Raw genomic sequence first — 19,704 nt, 5'->3', positions numbered from 1 at the left:
TCCCAGCCTAGCCTGGTCCTCCCAACCTGGCATGGTCCTCCCAACATAGTCCTCCCAACCTGGCATGGTCCTCCCAGCCTAGCCTGGTCCTCCCGGGCACGGTTTCGTTGTATTTGAGCCCCACCCCAGAAACAGTTAACATTAGTGTTTTGTTGAAAAATGTCTGACATAGACATCCGAGGATTGAGGGTGCATGATAAATAATTATGTCAAAAACAATATATGAGAGACGGAGAAGAGGGAGACGAGAAAGGGTCAGGGTGAAGGTGGGCGTGAGGTTGGGGCAGACTTTGGGTCGGGCTAGAGGGTCAGGGTGTGGGGATTGAGGATTACGGGGAGAAGGCAGGAGAATGGAATTGAGAAACCTATCAGTCATGATTGATTAGCAGAACAGACTCAATGGGCCAAATGGCTATCTCTGCTATCTTACAGTTTTCTGTTTGGGGGTCATGATGAGGTTGGGGGACTGCTGGTGCCATTCCATGGAATACTGGCCTTGATATAAACCAAAAAGACAGTCACAGAGGAGAAAACAAAAAATTACATTGGAAGTGTTTCAAATCCAACATGGCTTTACCAGGTTGACACTTCAGGTATGCCTAGTGCTGCTCCTGGCATGCCCTCCTGCACTCTCCATTGAACCAGGGTTGATTCTCTGGATTGATGTTAATGGTTGATTAGGGAATATGCCAGGCCATGAGGTTGCAGTTTGTGCAGGAGTACAGTTCTGCTGCTGTTGGTGACCCACAGTGCTTCATGGATGCCCAGTCTTCAGTTGCTAGATCTGTTTGAAGCCTGTCCCATTTAGTGTGGTGATAGTGCCACACAACATGCTGGAGAGTATTCTCAATGTGAAGACAAGATTTCATCTCCACAAGGCCTATTCTATGGTCACTCTTATTTGTAATGTCTTTGGACAAATGCATCTTCAGCCAGCAGATTGGCAAGGATAAGGTCAAGTTGGTTATTCCCTCGTGTTGGTTCCCTCAACACCTGCTACAGATCCAGCTGAGCAGCTATATCCTTTAGGATCCCACCAGCACAGTAAGTAGAACTGTTGCCAATCTAGATGGTGGACATTGATATCCCCCACCTGCAATTTTAGTGCCCTCAACATTCTCAGTACTTCCTCCCAAGTGTTGTTCAACACGGAAGATCACTGGTTCATCACGTGAGGGAGGACAGTGTACAGTAACCAGCAGAAGATTTCCTTCAAACTTGACACTTCATGGGGTCCAGAGACAATGTTGAGGACTCCTTGTGCCGCAACCTGTACATTTTATTCTTTCTGCTGAAATGGACAATTTCATATTTTCCCATTCTATTGTACTCTGTTTGCCACCTCTCTGCCCACTCGCTTAACCTATCTATATCCCTTTGGAGCTTCTGATGTCCCTTAGAATCAATGAAGGCCCGTCAATTCTGTGTCTCTGCCAGTCAAAAACAACCAATTGTTCTAATCCCATTTTCCAGCATTTTGCCCAGAACCGTGTACACCTTGCAATGTGGTTGACTCTCAACTGCCCTCTGGGCAATTAGGGATGGGCAATAAATGCTACCTAGCCAGCGATGCCCTCATCCCGTGAATGAATAAAGGAAAAAAAACCTTGGCATTGCAAGTGTACACCTTAACACTTCCTAAATGTAATGAGGGTTTCTGCCTCAACCACTCTTACAGCCAGTGAGTTCCAGATTCCCACTTCCTCTGGACGAAAAAAGTTTTTGTTCAAATCCCTTCTAAATTCTCCTGTCTTTCACTTTAAAATTATGCTCCTTTGTTATTGACTCTTCAACCCACAGGAACAGTTGTTTTCTATTCATCCTGTCCATGCCCCTTATAATCTTCTACACCCCTGTCAGGTCCCCCCTTTGCTTCTCTGCTCCAAAGAAACATAGAAGAGCAGGAGCAGGAGGAGGCCATTCGGCCCTTTGAGCCTGCTCTGCCATTCATCACAACCATGGCTGATTGTCCAACTCAATAGCCTACTCCTGCTTTCTCTCCTTAACCTTTGATTCCATTCGCCCCAAGTGCTACATCTAACCGTTTCTTGAATACATTAAAGAAAACAACCTGAGCTTATCCAGTCTCTCCTCATCGCTGAAATGCTCCATCCCAGGCAACATCCTGGTGTATCACCTCTGCACCCCCTCCAGTGCAGTTTCATCCTTCCAATCGTGAGGTGACCAGAACTGCACGCAGTACTCCAGCTGTGACCTAACCAAAGTCCTGTACAGCTCCAACATAAGCTCCTTGCTGTGATAATCTATGCCATAACTGACAAGGCAAATGTCCCTTATGTCTTTTTAACTCCCCTATTAACCTGTCCTGCCAACATTAGGGATCTGCAAGAGATCGTTTTGTTCCTCTGAGTTTCCGAGTGTCCTGCCATTCATGGAGTGTTCCCATGTTGTTACTTCTTCCAAAGTGCATCACCTCACAATTTTTGGGGTTATATTCCGTCTACCACTGATTGGCCCCCTCTGGCCATCTTCCTGTAAAGACCACCTTCCTCATTGTCAACTATCTGGCCAATCTTCGTGTCAGCTGCAAACTCACTTATCAACTATCCCCACACATTTCCTTCCATATCATGTATATATCTATATATACTTTAAGGGATCCAGCACTAATCCCAGTGGTATTCCACTACACACAAGCCTCCAGTCGCACAATCAACCTTCTTTCAACAACGTCTGTCTCCTGATGCTCAGCCTTGTTACCCTGGATCCCATGAGCTTTCACTTTTTTTTAGTCTCCCATGTGGGATCTTGTCAAAGGCTTTGCTGAAATCCATATAAACTACATTAACTGCAGTACCCTTATCTCATCATCATCACCATCATTGGCGGTCTGTTGCAGACAAAGATGACACCCTTCTACTCAGCGTGTTTTTTAAAATTTATTCACAGGATGAGGACATTGCTGACCAGGCAGCATTTATTCCCCATCCCTAATCGCCCTGAGGGCAGTTAAGAGTCAACCACATTGCTGTGGGTCTGGAGTCACATGTAGGCCAGACCACGTAAAGATGGCAGTTTCCTTCCCTAAAGGATGTTAGTGAACCAGGTGGGTTTTTCCTGACAGTCGACAATGGATTCACGATCATCATTAGATTCTTAATTCCAGATATTTTTCTTAAACTCACATTCCACCATCTGCTGTGGCAGGATTTGAACCTGGGTCCCCAGAACATTATCTGGGTCTGTGGTTACAGTTTAGCGATAATACCACGAGGCCATTGCCTCTCCTCTGTCAGGGTGAGTCTGTATGTGGCTGTACAGACTGATGCGGCTTCCGCAGGCTGTGTTACACTTGGGGCAGATGATGGTCACAGGAAGGGGTGGGTGGGGTGTTGGTGTGACAGTGCGCTCATTTTGCTGTTTATGCCTGGCTTCTGCATTTTCTCGATGGCAAGTCTCATGGTGCTGAACACCTTCATGAATGCTCCTCCTCCACTTTGAACAGTCTTGGGTCAGTGATTCCCAGGTGTCTATGGAAATGCTGCCCTTCACCAGTGAGGCCTTGAGGTATCCCTGAAGCGCTTATTCTGTCCACCTGGGGCTCACCTGCCATTTTGGAATCGAGATTCGAGCATCTGCTTTTGGAGTCTCATGTCAGTCATACCGACAACGTGCCCAGCCCAACATAGCCGATCAAGGGTGATCAGAGCCTTGATGCTGAGGATGTTGGCCCGGTCAAGGATACTGATGTTGGTGCGTCTTTCTTCCCAGTGGTTTCACAGGATCTTGCACAGGCAGCATTGGTGGTACTGCTCTAACGCCTTGAGTCATCTCCTGTAGACAGTCCATGTCTTAGAGGCATATAGGCAGTGCGGGAACCACCGCAGCTCTGTAAACCATGAGCTTGGTGTTAGATTTGATGTTGTTGTCCTCGAACACCCTTGTCCTCAGGTGGCTGGAGGCAATGCTGGATCTCTGCATCCATATGATGTTGTGGTCGCTATTACTAAAATGCTCTCCCACATTTATCTCAAACACTTGTCCCAACTCTCTGTATTCTGTGTGTTAAATGGTCCTCAATTCGCACGCATACATTACCCCCAGTACCATGAGCTCCCTTCTTGTGCAATAACCTTTTGTGTTAATGTTTCAAGCCCAGTATGACTCATCTTCAGTACTACTTTTTCCAAATACACTGACCTGTTCACCTCAAGCTGTACTCCAAGATTGTAAACTCTAATGAAAAATGCATGCATCAACAAACTTTGGACATTATGTCATTATGAAAACTAAGCTTTAATAATGACTCCCCTTATTCACATATATGTATCGAGATACAAATTAAGGTTTTAGCAAAGATTTGTAACTCGGGTTGTGGATGAGGTTGATGACTTGCTCGCCAAGCTAGCTTGCTCTTGTTCAGACATTTTGTCACTATGCTAGGTAACATCATCAGTGGACAGTGGAGGAGAACAACATTGCTTCATCGGAGGCCTCATTGATGATGTTACCTAACATGGTGATGAAATGTCTGAACGTAAGACAAGCTAGCTCGGCGAGCAAGTCAACAACCTCAGATACAAATTAAACCTAAAACTCTACCTAGTTCTCACCGCTTTCAATCTCAAGTTGTCAAATGATAATAATGTTTATGAACCTTCATTACTCAAGTTAGTGATAATGCCAAAGACTGGGATAAAATCAGAATCCAGCAAGGGAGGAATAAAGAGACGATAAAGGCAGAGAAAATATACTATGAAGGCAAACTCATAAACGTTGACAATCAAACCTTCTTTAAATATATAAAAAGGAAGAGAGAGCTCAAAGTGGACATTCCCCCCTTAGAAAATGAATCTTGGGAGATGGTTTTGGGGAACAAGGAAATGGCAATGGAGTAAATCAAATATTTTGCATCGGTGGAAGATACTTCAAACATTCCATTAATATGAAAGAACATGAGGGAGGAATTAAGTACTAACACAGTCAATAAAGAAGTAGTATTAAATGAATAAGGTTAAAGGCAATGAAGTTCCCTGACCCTGACGGCTTGTTTCCAAGGACCCTGAAAGAGGTAGCTACAGAGATAGTGAATGCATTGGTTGTAATTTTCTAAAAGTCCTTGGATTCTGGAGAAGTCATTTAAAAGACATCTGACTGGCTATAGGAATAGGAAGGGTTTAGAGGGACATGGGTCAAAAGCTGGCAATGGGACTAAATTAATTTAGGATATCTGGCTGGCATGGACAAGTTGGACCAAAGGGTCTGTTTCCATGCTGTAGGCTCTATGACTCTAAGTACTAGAGGAGTGGCAAACTGCGAAAGTGACAGCCCTACTCAAAAAAGGACGGAGGCAAAATGCGGGTCACAATCGGCTGATCAGCCAAATATCTATTGTTGGAAATTATTATGAAAGAAATAGCAGCACATTCGGAAAATCATAACCTTGTCAAGCAAATTCAGCATGGCTCCATGAAAGGGAAATCATGTCAGATTAATTTATTGGAGTTTTTCAAGGAAGTCTCCACCAGACCGAATAGACAGAATCCAATAGATGTGTTGCATTTGGATGTCAGAAGCATTCAACAAGGTTCAACCTCACAAAAGGTTAAGTCATGAGGTAAAAGCCCATAGTGTCAGAGGTAGTGTATTGGCATGGATAGAGAATTAGCTCATGGGCAGGAAATAGTGAGTTAGCATAAGGGATAACACAGTGTGGAGCTGGGCGAACACAGCAGGCCAGGCAGCATCAGAGGAGCAGGAAAGTTGACGTTTCCGGTCGGGACCCTTCTTCAGAAACATCAACTTTCCTACTCCTCTGATGCTGCCTGGCCTGCTATGTTCATCCAACTCCACACTGTTATCACTGACTCCAGTATCTTACTATCAGTTCTTACTATCTCTGAGTTAGGATAAGAGGTTCTTTTTAAGGTTGGTGACTTGTGACCAGTGGTGTTCCAGGGATCAGTGCTGAGACCCAAACTGTGTATGATGTACATTAATGACTTGGAGGAAGGAAATTGTAACCAAATCGCAGGTGGAAAGGCAGGTTGCGAGACCAAATACGAACAATTTGCAGAGAGATATTGTCAGGTTAAGCAGGTGGGCAAAAGTTGGCAAATTGTGTATAATTTTTTTTATTCACTTTTGTGGAATGTTGGCGTCGCTGGCTGGGCCAGAATTTCTTGCCCATCCCTAATTGCTTTTGAGAAGAAGGTGGTGGGCTGCCTTTTTGAACCGCTGCAGCCCACCAGCTGTGGGTTGACCCACAATGCCATCAGGGAGGGAATTTCAGGATTTTGACCCAGTGACAGTGAAGGTACAGCCATATATTTCCAAGTCAGGATCGTGAATGACTTGGAGGGGAAATTGAAGGTGGTTGTAGATAACAAGGTGGAGAGCTGGATGAACACAGCAGGCCAGTCAGCATCAGAGGAGCAGAAAAGCTGATGTTTTGGGTCTGGACTGTTCTTCAGCATTTCTGAACAAGGGTCTGGACCCGAAACATCAGCTTTCCTGCTCCTCTGATGCTGCCTGGCCTGCTGTGATCATCCAGCTCTACACCTTGTTATCTCAGACTCCAGCATTGGCGGTTCTGACTATCTTTGAAGGTGGTTGTGTTCCCTGGTATCTGCTGCCCTTGTTCTTCTAGATGGAAGTGGTCATGAGTTTGGAATGTCCTGTCTGAGGATCTTGGGTGAATTTCTGCAGTGCGTGTTGTAGATCATACATACTGCTGCTATTAAGCGTCAGCAGTGGAGGGAGTGGATGCTTGTGGATGTAGTGCCGATCAAGCGGGCTGCTTTGTTCTGGATAGTATCAAGTTTCTTGAGTGTTGTCGGAGCTGTATCCATCCAGGCCAGTGGGGACTAATCCGTCACACTCTTGACTTGCGCCTTCTAGATGATGGATAGGCTTTGTGGTGTCAGGAAATGAGTTACTCGCCACAGTACTCTTAGCCTCTGATCTGCTCTTGTAGCCACTGTATTTATGTGGTGAGACCAGTTGAGTTTACGGTCTCTGGTAACCCCCAGGATGTTGATAATTGAGGGGTTTAGTGATGGTGACACCATTGAAAGTCAAGGGGGGTGTGTGCGGGTGGCTAGATTGTCTCTTATTGGTGATGGCCATAGCCTGGCATTTGTGTGGCATGAATGTTCTTGCCACTTGTCAGCCCAAGCCTGGATATAGTCCAGATCTTGTTGCATTTGAACATGGACTGCTTCAGTATCTGAGGAGTCACGAATGGTGCTGAACATTGTGTAATCATCGGCAAACATCCCCACTTCTGACCTTATTATAGAGGGAAGGTCATTGATGAAGCAGCTGAAGATGGTTGGGCCTAGGACACTACCCTGAGGAACTCGTGCAGAGATGTGAGCTGTGATGACTGACCTCCAACAGCCACGACCATCTTGCTGTGTGCCAGGACTCCAACCAGCGGAGAGTTTGCCCCCGATACCCATCGATTCTAGTTTTGCTAGGGCTCGTTGATGCCACACTGTCAAGTGCTGTCACTGTCAGCTCATTGATGGGGCAGTAATTTGTCCTGCTTTTTATGTACAGGACATACTTGGGCAATTTTCCACATTGCCGGGTAGATGCCAGCGTTGCAACTTCACTCGGGGAGATGGAGGTTCTAGAGCACAAGTCTTCACTACTACTGCCAGAATGTTATCAGGGCCCATAGTCTTTGCAGTGTCCAGTGTCTCCAACTGTTTCTTGATATCACGTGAAGTGAATCGAATTGGCTGAAGACTGGTATCTGTAATGCTGGGGACCACTGGAGGAGGTCAGGATAGATCATCCACTGGGCACTTCTGGCTGAAGTTTACTGCAAACGCTTCAATTTTATCTTTTTCAATGATGTGCTAGGTTCTTCCATCATTGACGATGGGGATATTTTGAGGAGCCTCCTCCCCGAGTGCTGTTTAAGAGTCCTAAGAAGCTCAAGGGGCAGTTAGGGACAGGTAATAAATGCTGAACCAACCAGCAATGTCTATACCCCATGAACAAAAAGAACGAACTCATAGTAGCATAGACCATAAGAAATGAGGACAGGAAAAGGATGTTTCGAGCCTGCTCTGCCAATCAATAGGATCTTCGCTGATCCAACATTCCCCACATCTACTTTCCTGTCCCTTCCCTGTAACGCTTGATTCCCTTCCTGATCAAGAATGTACCTATCTCAGCTTTAAATTTACACAAGGACTCTGCCACCACAGCCCTCTGTGACAGTTCAAGGTTAAATCTTGCCTTCCTTAACTCACAAGGCAGTGAGGCTGAGTGAATTGCTGTGAGAACTGATGCATTACTTGAATGAACACAAATCAGCTATTGAAACAGGCTGTCCTGATAGTATATTGGACAATGTATTTCCAAATCAAGATACTTGAAAGAATGTATGAGAATATAAGTTTGAGTTCAACAGGTGATAAGTGAAATGGTATGGGAAGAGTTGTGAGGTGACAGACCCATGCAGAATAAGGGGGTTTGTCGAGGGAGCATCATCTCAACACTCAAGCTGGGCTTTTTAGGATGACGTCCTCACTCAAAGGGGAGTGAAATCTGGAAGTCTCTTCACAAATTGAAAATTTCAAAACTGAGACAAAACAATTACAAAGGTTGCTGGTTGGAGTTAAGCTGCAGTTCAGCTATGATTTATCTGAATGCTGGAATAAATATGAGGGGCTGAATGGCTTCCCCATGTTCCTAGAGGTGTTTGGAGCTGAGTTAATTCAAAATAGCTACAGCACAGAATCACAAGGAGAAGAACACAGCTGTTAGAATGGTAAGAGCTCAGATATAGTTGTAATTATTGAGTATGGTGCCATCTAGTGCAATTTCATTGAACTCAGAAAGGAATCGTGAAAGTCTTCATTCTGCAGTTAGTCCAGGGAAGCAGAGTAGGATAAAAAGTGGATTCCAGATCTAGATCCAAACATCGGAACTAAAACAACCGTACAAATTCTGGTAGGCAAATAAACTGTATGAAGGGCACAGAGGTTGCTAAATGATGTGAACATTTAAGTGAGGGGCAAGAATGTGGTAGATAGAGGATAATGTGAGGATGTCTCAAATTACTTCAATGGAAGGGAAAATTGTAAAGCTGTTTTATTTTTAATGATGAGAGACTGGCAAATGTTTGCATTCAGAGGTGCCTGGGTGTCTCTGTCCATTTATCACTGAAAGTTAGACTGCAGGTAAATCAAGAATTTTGGAAAACAAATGACATGTTTACCTTTAATGCAAAGGGATTGTAATATAAGAGTGAAAAGTTCTTACTTCATTTGGCAGGGCAATAACTGGAGTCTCCTTACCTAATGAGACATATTACTGATTTGGTAGTGTGCATTGAAGGTTCACGAGATTAGTACCTGGGATGAGGGGATTATCTTGTGGGACTGTATGAATAAAATACACCTATATTTTCTGGTGTTTAGAAAGACAAGAGGTGATTTTATTGAAATATATTAAATTCTTTAGGGGCTTTAAAAAAATTGATTAGTGCCACATAACAGACTTATAGACAAAGTTATAGCTTGTGGAATAAAGGGGACAATAGCGATACATTTATGGAATGGACTGAGTGACAGCAAATGGAGCAGTGGTTAATGGATATTTTTCAGACTGTAGGAACACTTTTCTTGCAGTACCTCTAAGGTCAGTGTTGGGACCCTTGCTTTTCCTGAGATATATTATTGATCTAGACTGAGGTATACAGCGCACAATTTGTAGATGACGTAAGACTTGGAAGTAATTTGAGGAAAATAGTACAGTACATTAAAAGGCCACGGATATGTTTGTGCAGTGGGCAGAAAAATGACAAATGAAGTTCAGCACAGAAAGGTCTGCAGTGATACATTTTGCTCAGAAGAACATGGAAAGAAAATATATGATAAAGCATATGTTCTAAAGGGGGTGCACAAGCAGAGGCTCTAAGCTGTATACATGCACAGATCATTGAAGGTGGCAGGACAGGTGGAGAGTCGTTCGTAAACAATTCAGTTTCCTGGATTTTATGAACAGGGGCGTGGAGTACAAGATCAAGGAGATAGTGCTGACCTTGTATAAACACGAGTTTTGGTCTCAGCTGACGTGAGCTCTGAGGAAGAGTCATCTAGACGTGAAATGTTAGCTTGCTTTCTCTCCATGATTGCTGCCTGACCCGCTGTGGTCTGTGTATTTTTTTCTTTTCAGTAAGAATTTGAATAACCTCGTTTGATTACATGTAAACTATCCTACAGAAGCCTGGTGACATTCACAAAACTTAAAAAAAGAAACTAAAAATTATGTCCTTCTCCTCTTAACAGACACAATGTTGAAACACAGTTAAACTGCAAGCTGCATATAATTTATAAACATAGTGTACAGGAGCAGAATTAGGCCATTTAGACAATCAAGCCTGCTCTAAAATGTAACATGATCATGGTTGATTCTCGATCTCAACAACATACTCCGACTCTCTCCCCATACTCCTCGATATCTTTCAACTTAAGAAATCTATTTCAACATATTCAGGTGATTTTATCTCCACAACCTTCACGGTAGAGATTTCCAGAGCTTCACTGCCTTCTGAGTGAAGATATATCTCCTCCTCTCAGTATCCCAACATTATAACTCTTTGGGCTGGATTCCATGGCCAGAATAAATATCCTCTCTGCATTCAGTCTATCCAGCTCTGTCAGAATTACATCCCTTTCAAGAAGTTCTCCTCATTCTTCTAATCTCCAGTGAATACTGGTCCAGTCAAACGAATCTCTCCTCACAGGACAAACCTGTCATTCCCAGGATTGAGTCTGGTGAATCTCTGCTGCACTCCCTTTTGGCAAGTATATCCTCTCTTAGGTAGGGAGACCAAAACTGCATTCAATACTCCAGATGTGGTCTCACATAGGGCCTGGCCAACTGAAGTATGACATCTTTGCTCACATGTTCAAATCCTCTTGCATTGCAGGCCAACACCTTACCTCCAAAGTAAGGTCAGAAGTGGGAATGTTTGCTGATGTTTGCGCAATGTTCATCAACATTCACAATCATCAGCTATGAAAGCAGTCCATATCCAAATGTCGTCAATACCCATGTTTGGATTTTGACAAGTGACGAGTAAGATGTGCATCACACAGGTGCCAATCAATGATCATCACTAACAAGAGAGTCTAACCATCACCCTTTCACATTGAACGGCATTGCTATCATCCACCATCTACAAGGCACAACTCAGGAGTGTGACAGAATACTCCCTGCTTGCCCAGATGAGTACAGCTCCAACAACACTCAAGAAACTTGACACCATCCACAGAATGCACTGCGAAAATTCACCAAGGATTCTTAGACAGCACATTCCAAACCCACAACCACTTCTATCTGGAAGGACAAGGGCAACAGATAAATGGAACCACCCCCTGCAAGTTCTCCTTCAAGCCGCTCACCATCCTGACATGGAAATTTTTTACTGTTCCTTCACGGTCGCTGGGTCAAAATCCTGAAATTCCCTCCCTGAGGGCATTGTGGGTCTACTACAGCACATGGACTGCAGTGATTCAAGAAAGCAGCTCACCACCACCTTCCCAAGAGGCAACTAGGGACAGGCAATAAATGCTGGCCCAGCCACTAATGCTAATGATTCATGAGTGAATTTTCAAGAAAAATCTCCAAGGGCTGGTAATCTACATTTCAGAGTACTCAAGGAAGCAACCCTGGAAATAGTGGATGCATTGCTGGTCACCTTTTAAAACTCCATATACTCTGGAGCAGTTCCTACAGATTGGAGAGTAGGGAAATGTAACCCCATTACTTTAAAAAAAAGTACGAAAGAGAAAACAGAATTACAGACCAATCAGCATCACATCAGTGGAGCGGAAGAAGCTCAAGTCTGTTATAAAAGACAGGAAAGTAGAACATTTGGAAAGCACTAAGAGGCTTAAAAAAAGTCAGCATGGGTTTATGAAAGGGAAATCATGTTGAATAAATCAATTAGAGATTTTTTAAATTCATCCATTGAACATAAATTTTCCAGGCTGCCCATGTGGTCCAGACCAGGTAAGGAAAGCAGTTTCCTTCCCTACTGGACATTACTAAACCAGATGGGTTTTCCTGACAACTGACAATGGTTCCCTGGTCATCATTAGACTCTTAATTCCAGATTTTTATTGAATGCAAATCCCACTACGCGCTCAAACCCGGGTCTCCAGCATAATACCTGGGTCTCTGGATTAACAGTCCAGAGATTAGGTCAACACTTCCCCAAGTTGCTCTTGAGAAGGTAGTGGTGAGCTGCCTTCTTGAACCGTTATAGTCCATGTGCTGTAGGTTGACCCACAACGCCCTTACGGAGGGAGATCCAGGATTTTGACCCAGTGACAGTGAACGAATGGAGATAATTTTCCCAAGTCAGGATGGTGAGTGGCTTAGAGGGGAACTTGCTGATGGTGGTGTTCCCATGTGTTTGCTGCCCTTGTCCTTCTAGGTGGAAGTGGTCATGGGTTTGGAAGGTCATCTAAGGATCTTTCGTGAATTCTTGCAGTGTATAGCCCACATTGATACTACTGAGTGTCGGTTGTGGAGGGAGTGAAACTTGTGGATGTGGTGCAAATCAAATGGGCTGCTTGGTTCTGAATAGTGTCAAGCTTCTTGAGTGTTGTTGGGGCTGCACTCACCCAGACAAATGGGGATTATATCATCACACTCCTGACCTGTGCCTTATAGATGGTGCACAGGCTTTGGAGAGTCAGTAGGTGAGTTACTGTTTGCAGTATTCCTAGCATCTGATCTGCTCTTGTAGCCACTGTGTTTATATGGCTAGTCCAGTTGAGGTTCTGGTCAATGGTAATCCCCAAGATGTTGATAATGAGAGATTCAGTGATGGTCATGCCATTGAGTGTCAGGGCAGTGGTTAGATTGTTTCTTATTGGAGATGGTCATTGCCTGGCATTTCTGTGGCATGAATGTTCCTTGCCACTAGTCAGTCCAAGCCTGGATATTGTCTAGGTCCTTCTGCATTTAGGCATGGACAGCTTCAGTATCTGAGGAGTCACAATGGTGAGGGTGTAACTCGTGAAATAGATAAGGGAGACCAGTGGATGTGATGTATTTGGATTTTCAGAAGGCTTTTGGTAAGGTCCTACCTAAGAAATTAGTGGGCAAAATTAAAGCACAAAGAATAGGAGTCATAGATTGACATGGATTGAGAATCAATTGACAGTCTGGAAACAGAGTATGGTAATAAATGGATCTTTTTCCAAGTGGCAGGCAATGATTAGTGGAGTGCTGCAGGGATCAGTGCTTGGGTCCATGTTTTGACAATATAATGACTTGTATGAGGGAATTAAATGTAATATTTCCAAGTTTGCTGATGACACAAAACCAAGTGGGATTATGACTTGTGAGGAGGATGCAAGGAGGCTTCAGGGCAATCCAGACATGTTAAGAAAATGTGTGGCAAATGGCCTACCATGTGGATAAATGTCAAGTTATACACTTTCATAGAAAAACTGAAAGGAAGAGTATGATTTACATGGAGATACATGAGGAAGTATGGATGTGCATCAGTCCATCAGTCAATGAAAGTAAACAGGCAGCTGCAGCAAGCAATTAGGAAGGGAAATAGTATATTAGCCTTCATTGTGAGAGGATTGGAGTTCAGAAGAAGGGATGTCTTACTGCAGTGATACAGGGGCTTAGTGAGACCATGTCTTGATATTGTGTGTAGTTTTGGTCTCCATATCTAAGTAAGAATATGCATGCCACAGAGAGAGTGCAACAGTGGGTCACTCGGCTGATATTGGGAACAGCAGGACTGTCCTGTGAGAAGTGATAGATTTAACTGGGGTTTGTATTCACCAGAGTTTAGAAGAATGAGGGGGATCTAATTGAAACATGTAAAATTTTAAGAGATCTACATGGACTAGATAAAGGACAAAGAACAATACAGCACAGGAACAGGCCCTTCGGCCCTCCAAGCCTGCGCTGACATATTTTGCCCTTCCATACTAAAACTATCTTCACTTATACGATCTGTATCTCACTATTACCTTCCTATTCATGTATTTGTCCAGGTATTTCTTGAATGCTGCTTTGTGTCTGTTTCCACCACCTCCTCTGACAACGCGTTCCAGGCACTCACCACCCTTTGTGTGAAAAACTTGCCTCACACATCTCTTTTAAACTCCGCCCCCAACATCACGCCTCAAACCTGTGTCCCCTAGTAATTGACCTCTCCACCATGGGAAAAAGCCTCATACTTTCCACTCTATCCATGCCATTCATAATTTTATAAACTTCTGTATTGGCAGATACATTCTATTTTGTTCAAAAAAACAAACACAATTTATGGACATTCAGTCAATGTGGCATTTTATAAATTCCTACTTTAAAAATAAAACCAGTCTGACTCCAAACCAAAACACAAACAGATTCTAAACAAGGCCTCACACTTAACATTCATTGTCTGACCTAAAATGTCACCTCCTCTTTAAAGTGATAAAACCATTAGTTCTCTCAGGGCAGTGACTTGAAAGAAATTTGGTGATTTACATATACATATTAATCAATTAAAACCTTCTAACTGATTAAAGATGTAACAGCATCTTAGGTTTGTTTAGTACATCCTCATCAGCGGTCTGACCCTTTGATCTTTTACTTATAAATTCTGTGTCTGATACCACCTCTCTCACTAACACCTGAAGAAGGAGTAAGCCTCCGAAAGCTTGTGTTTTCACATAAACTTGTTGCATTAGAAGTTGAAGGCCTTCCAATGAAGGCAAGCATGCCAGAGGCCTTTTTTGCTATCTTATCTACCTGCGCTGCCACCTTCAGTGATCTGTGGACCTTTACACCCAGATCCCTCTGCATATCAATACGCCTAAGGGTTCTGCCATTCACTGCATAATTTCCACCAGTACTTTACGTTCCAAAATGCATCACCTCACATTTGTCCAGAATAAACTCCATCTGACATTTTTCTGCCCATGTGTCCAATTGATCTATATCCTGCTGTATCCTCTGATAATCCTCCGCACTATCTGCAACACCATCAATCTTTGTATCATCCACAAACTTACTAATTAGACCAGCCATGTTTTCCTCCAAATCAGTTATGTAGACCACGAACAGCAGAGGTCCCAGCACTGATCTCTGTGAAACACCACTAGGCACAGGCCTCCATTCCAAAAAGCATCCTTCCATTGCTACCCTCTGTCTCCTATCACTAAACCAGTTCCATACCCACCTCGCCAGCTCACCACTGATACCAGGAGACTTCACTTTTTGTACCAGTCTGCCATGAGGGACCTTGTCAAAGGCTTTACTGAAGTCCATGTAGACAACATCAAACACTTTTCCCTCAATCATCTTCATCACCTTCTGAAAAAACATGATCAAGTTAGTGAGCACAACCTCCCCCACACAAAACTGTGCTGTTTATCGCTTATAAGTCCATATGATTCTAAATGCTTATAGATCTTGTCCCCAATAATCTTTTCCAATAATTTCCTTACCACTGACATGAGACTCACAGGCCTGTAATCTCCTGGATTATCCCTGCTACCCTTCTTAAACAATGGGACAACATTAACTATTCTCCATTTCTCTAGAATCTCACTTCGGGCCAAAGAGGATACAAAGATGTCTGTCAATGCTCCACAATTTGTTCTGTTTTCTCCCTCAATATTCTGGGATAGATCCCATCAGGATCCAGGGATATTGTTTTCCCTGAACCTGAGGACACAGCCTCAGGATATGGAGTTGACAATTTAAGACAGAGATGGGGAAACATTTGTTCATGCAGAGGATAGTCAACCTGTCAAGTTGGCTTCAACAGCAGGCATTGAAGACTGGATCAACATAGATTTTTAAAGATGCCAAGGGATAGGGAGAGAAAGAGAGAAATTAGCATTCAGGGAGAGGATTGGCCACGATCATATTGAAAGATGGAGCAGTTTCAAAGAGCTGGACTTCAAGATGGGCCTGGAACTGGGGCAGGGGCTGGGGTTGGAGCAGGGACTGGGGCTGGGGCTGGAGCAGGGGCTGGGGCAGAGGTTGGGACTGGAGTTGGGGCTGGGGCAGGGATTGGAGCTCAGCTGGAGCTGGGGCTGGGGCAGGAGTGAGGTCTGGGTTGGGCCTGGAGCTAATTGAAACATAAAATCCTTGAAGGGGTTAATGTTTGTATTAGGTTAGGAACCTTTATGTTGAGTGAAGTTGAGACCTGACCCAGCTTTGATTTGTCATCTGATATGTGGGATGATTTTTGGCAATTCAAAGCCAGGGAGAATGCTCAATGTCCAATGAGGGACTGATGGCAGGTTCCTGTGCCTATAGATCTCGCAGCATCAGAGATGTGGGTAGTCAGTGTTGGGGCAGAGCAAGGGACAAAATGTCAAAACTTTGCTCTTTGAGAAGGTAGCATCTGCCAGGCCATCATCATGAAGAGGCAATCCTTCCAGAGGCTTGCCAACCACTGAAACTGTGAGCTGGAGCAAGAAACCAGTAAAACACCAATTATACTTACAAGAGATGTCCTGGGTGAACTGGAGCTCCATTTTGAGGTGTATGAGTTAGACCAGTCTGTCTCACTCTCCAGCTTTACCACTTCCCGCCCCTGGCTATGTTTTGGATGGGGAGCTGGGATGTATACCATCTTGAAATTCCCATTGGCTTCTGCCAATTGGCTTTAATTCACTGTTTAATTGGCCAAATAGGATAACCACCATCAGTGATACCACCCTCCCCACCAATTCCCTGTCCTGATTCTCTGGGAACAAAAGTTGAAAATCAGCAAGAGTCCAGTGCCAAAACAGCCGTTTAAAAATTCAACCCAATGGCTTTGATCTCCCTCATATTTAACTGGAGGAAATTCCTTGCCAGTTGATTGAGCAGGACATCCAGAGCAATCAGCAAGTGGAGGCATTGGGAGGTGGTGCTGAAGTTAAGCTGGGTGTCACCAGCTGACATCTTTTGGAATGTCCTGTTCCAGGCAATCGATTATATTCAAAACAGAAACTGATAGATTTTTGGGCAGTCATGGAACTGAGACGTAGGGATTGGGCAGGAAAGTGCAACTGATGTTGAAGATTAATGATGATCGTATTGAGTGATGGAGCAGGTTTGAGGCGCTCCTTTGGGCAACCCCTGCTCATATTTCTTTTTATTTGAGAACCATGATTCTATTTATTTGAGATGATTTTCTGCTCCTATCTGTTATACTAATAAAAGTGAGCAGCATTGACAAGTTTAATTTAGAGCAAATAACAGTCAATCCCATCTGATCTGTAATGTTGATTCAGCTTTGTTTGATATCTTCTCCTTAATAGTCCAAGTTGTAAAGTTATTTTCACAACATTCTGTATCTGCCTGAACATTTTAATGTGCTTGAATGGTGTATCCTCTTGATCTACCTTCCTATGAGAAAATAACCTGTTAAGTTTGTCTCCACGATTAACTGGACTACAATGAATTGTTCTAATTTATCAATTATTCACCTGAAGCTGACAGGTGCCTTGATAGCTGTTCTCATTTCTTCCAGTGTTTCTCATTTGAATGTTGCTGAGTTTGTGAATGTGGACTATCTCCTGACAGTATGCACTTGCTCAGTCACTAACAACAACAGCAACCTGGATCTGGGAGATACTGACTGGATGTCCTCCTAATCAGTTGAATTTCTCAGAAAGAGATGTGAGAGGGAGAAGTGGGTACCTCACTAAAAGCTAAGGGTGTTATCCCAAAGGTACAGTCAAAGATGGAGGGTTTGAGGAAACACCAAGAGTGAAGAGAGAAATGGCAGCACTGAGCAGCCTTGGAAGAGACTGCCACGTAGCAAAGGCTTGATCTGATGCGTGAGCAGGAAACAGATAATTATGAAGAGATAGAGGAACTGAGGACATGGATTGAGATGTAAGGCAGAAGGTAATTTCCCAGTTAGTTTCGCGATGCCATGGAGTGGCAGAAAGGCGATATCCACCATCTGTTACCAGGATGGATTGGCAGTGGGTGTGATGCGGGAATGGGGTTTAAGTGGTATCACTCAGGCCTCAGGGCTCTTTCTGATACACCTTGATATCAAGATTTGAGATCAAGGTTATAATTTCAAAGTTTTCAGATGGCACAAATCTGGGACATGAAGTAATCAGCGGGTACTGTATTACTTTTATTCATTAACGAGATGAGGGCATTGTTGGCTAGGCAGTATTTATTGCCCATCCCTAATTGCCCTGAGGGCAGTTCAGAGTCAACCACATTGCTGCAGGCCTGGAGTCACATGGAGGCCAGACCAGATAAGGATGGCAGTTTCCTTCCCTAAAGGACATTAGTGAACCAGATGGGTAATAACAGACTTCAGCAGGACAGACGAGTTGGTAATATGTCAATGAAAGTTAATATTAAGAAGTGTCAAATGATTAAATGTTAGGTGATGGATGTTACAAGAAACAACGAGGAAAGGCTATACAAATGGAGTGCTTCAGTTTTCAAAAGGGGTTCAGAAATAGAGACATAAAGGAGACTAAACTGATGTCTGAAGTAGTCGAATAAGTTGACAAGGCTTTTAAAACTTACCTGTGGGACCCTTGCCTTAAATAGAGGAATATACAAAGGTCAGAATGATATTCATACCACAGGGTTGGGAGATGAAATACTTATGAAAATTTAGATTCAGAAATAAACAGATATACTCATATCCATTACTCACAGATGAGGTCCCACCCAAAGGATTCAGCCCAACGTGGGCAGTATATTTCAGCAAAGAGGCTGTAGAGGAGATCATTTTAAAATTAAAATGTTGATTGACAGGCAGTCAATATTGGTCAGAGAACATTGTCGTGATAATTGGATGGGATTTAGTGCAATTCAGGCAGGACTTTGGATGGTCTTAAACATTGTGTAATGACTCAATTAGAGTCAAAGAGTCATACAGCATGAAACGGACCTTCGGTCCAACTCATTGATGCCCACCAAATTTTCCAAACTAAACTCATCCCATTTGCCTGCATTTGATCTATATCCCTCGAAACGTTTCCTGGAAAGACACGCCAGGGAATTCCTGGAGGCCTGACATTCCAACCAGAAGCCCATCATTAAACACATTGAACTGGACCTGATATAAAAACCACTGAGAAACAGAACTGGAAGTGATGCCAACTACCCCAGCAAACCGAGGCATATAAATAACAAGCGGGACAGAACACCAACACTTCACCAGAGGCGCACTGATGACGCTACCTAGCAGGGTGACAAAACATCCACAACCAAACCCACCAGCTCAGTGAACCAGTCTACAACCTAAAAGCTTTCCTCTTCATGTACCTATCCAAATGTCTTTTAAATGTTGTAACTGTACCTGCTAACACCACTTGTTCTGGCAGTTTATTCCAAATACGAACCACTCTATATGTGAAAATGTTGCCTCTCGAGTCATTTTAAATCTTTCTTCTCTCAACTTAAAATATGCCCTCTAGTTTTGAACTCCCCAACCTGAACAAAAAAACCTTTGCCATTCACCTTATCTACGCCCCTCATGCTTTTATAAATGTCTATAATGTCACCTCTCAATATCCTACGCTCCAGTGAAAAAAGTTTGAGCTTAATGAAGAGAGATAACAAGGTGTAGAGCTGGATGAACACAGCAGGCCAAGCAGCATCAGAGGAGCAGGAAAGCTGACGTTTCGGGCCTAGACCCTTCTTCAGAAAAGAAAATTGAAGAAGGGTACAGACCCAAAACATCAGCTTTCCTGCTCCTCTGATGCTGCTTGGCCT

This window comes from Rhincodon typus, chromosome 18 (genome assembly GCF_021869965.1).
Source record: "Rhincodon typus isolate 14 chromosome 18, sRhiTyp1.1, whole genome shotgun sequence".
Classification (NCBI taxonomy): Eukaryota; Metazoa; Chordata; class Chondrichthyes; order Orectolobiformes; family Rhincodontidae; genus Rhincodon; species Rhincodon typus.
Note: the sequence above shows the minus strand (reverse complement) of the source record.